Here is a 1709-nt window from a genome sequence, read left to right on the forward strand (position 1 = left end):
ACACTTTACTGCAAAGGTTTGTGTTCTTCACAGCGAAATACGCTTGAGTCCCACATTCACATGTGTATGAATGAAAGTCAATGGAAGGAAAAGTCTAGTGTAGCTGACCCTTAATAATTAAAAAGTTTTAGTAAAAATTTAATGAAATATCAGTCTGAAAGTTTTTGTTAAAATATTGCAGCATTGTTTATTTTTTAATGTTAATATCACATTAGATAATTGTTATTGATCGAATATATTTAATAGGTCTCACTACAGAAATATGTGATTTGGGCCTATAATATTTTTTAAATAATAATTGGAAGATCAGTGTACCTCATTCATGTAAAGTTGCGGGAACGTATAATTAATTTATAAAAATGCATCAAAGTGATCATAATGTTTTATATCAGTTGTCTACTTTGTTACATCAGGGCTCACTTTTTTGTCCTTTCACTTCATATATCTCTCTTTGAATGGATTTGATGTAACATAACATATTTACATTTAGTGCAGCAGAAGTAAGCATGCAAGGAAATTATATGTTGCTGAAGCGAATGCTGCTAGCGTAGCTGTTCTGATTGCTGTTAGCGAGGAATCTTGTTACAGAAGAAGAATGACATGAAACAGCATTGTAAGAGCATTCCTGATCACTGAGAAAAACCTGGGCTTTCCACTGCAGCTTCTGCTCTCTGTAAAGAGCACTAGTGTGTGCAGGAGTGGAGAAGCTTTGGATTCTGTGATGTTGGTCATGGTTTGGGGATTTGAAGGTGAAGACATTGATAAATACACTCCACTAATCTCCAGTATAGATCCTAGCTAGATACTCATTACTCATGTTATCCATTTGATTCCTGATCTTAGAGAAGAGCACAGTGTTGAACTGAAAACCTCTGAGCAGATCAGTGAGGTAGAGTTTCTCAAGACTCTGATGGAGAATGCTTGAGGAAAACTGTATTTCACACAGTTTATCCACTGGGATCAAGAGGAAGCAGATGTGATTCTGTTGTTCTGAATTCATTTCATCACCTCTGTCTCGGATCATCTCTCCAGAGCTTCATCCTTCACCAGCAGGTCTGAGCGCCGCTGCAGAGCATCCATCATGTGAAAGAGATGCTGCTCCACACTGGAGATCTTATGAGAAACTCAGCATTCAGGAGAGAAACTGAAGGACGTTCTCCAGCAGAACAAGCTCACCTGTGCGTACCGTACTCCTGCATCCATACCTGCATCTGGAAGGTGCTGACATCCTCCATAAGCTTCTTCAGTCCAAAGATAAACACCAGCTGATAGAGACATTGAGCCGATGTGATGGAAACCTCAGTCTGAGGTGTGTAGAAACACCTGAGCAGAATCAGTTCAGATAATGTGTCTAACGTTCATACAGAGTCAGCAGAATCCTGATATTAGTTCAAAGTGAGCTGAGAAGAGCAGAGACATGAGGACACACGTCTGGCTGATGTCCACGCTGAGCTTTCTGGACTCGTTTCTTATGTTCATCTCTGGATCAATCATGAGGATCAAACCGTGCAAAATATGAAGCAGCAAAAATACTGATGTTTTAGCTGAGCTAAGAAATAAAAAAGTGGACGCCAGTTTTGGAAGTTTGTGTGTAGAAGTAAATGTAGGTTTTTCACCGACTTTTTCCATGTTAGATTTCATTTCTAGTGAGAAATTAGTATTTTTTCTGTATTTTGCATATGTTATTTTTGCACAGGTGTTGGCCTTCA

General features: G+C 38.7%; 1 pseudogene; it reads right to left on the minus strand.

Moving 5' to 3' along the window:
- Nucleotides 1-517: 517 nt before the first annotated feature.
- LOC107566098 (galectin-3-binding protein A pseudogene) overlaps nucleotides 518-1709 on the minus strand; it is a 1852-nt pseudogene continuing 660 nt past the window's right edge.

The sequence above is a fragment of the Sinocyclocheilus grahami genome, unplaced genomic scaffold (assembly GCF_001515645.1).
Source record: "Sinocyclocheilus grahami isolate Dianchi unplaced genomic scaffold, SAMN03320097.WGS_v1.1 scaffold1046.1, whole genome shotgun sequence".
Lineage (NCBI taxonomy): Eukaryota > Metazoa > Chordata > Actinopteri > Cypriniformes > Cyprinidae > Sinocyclocheilus > Sinocyclocheilus grahami.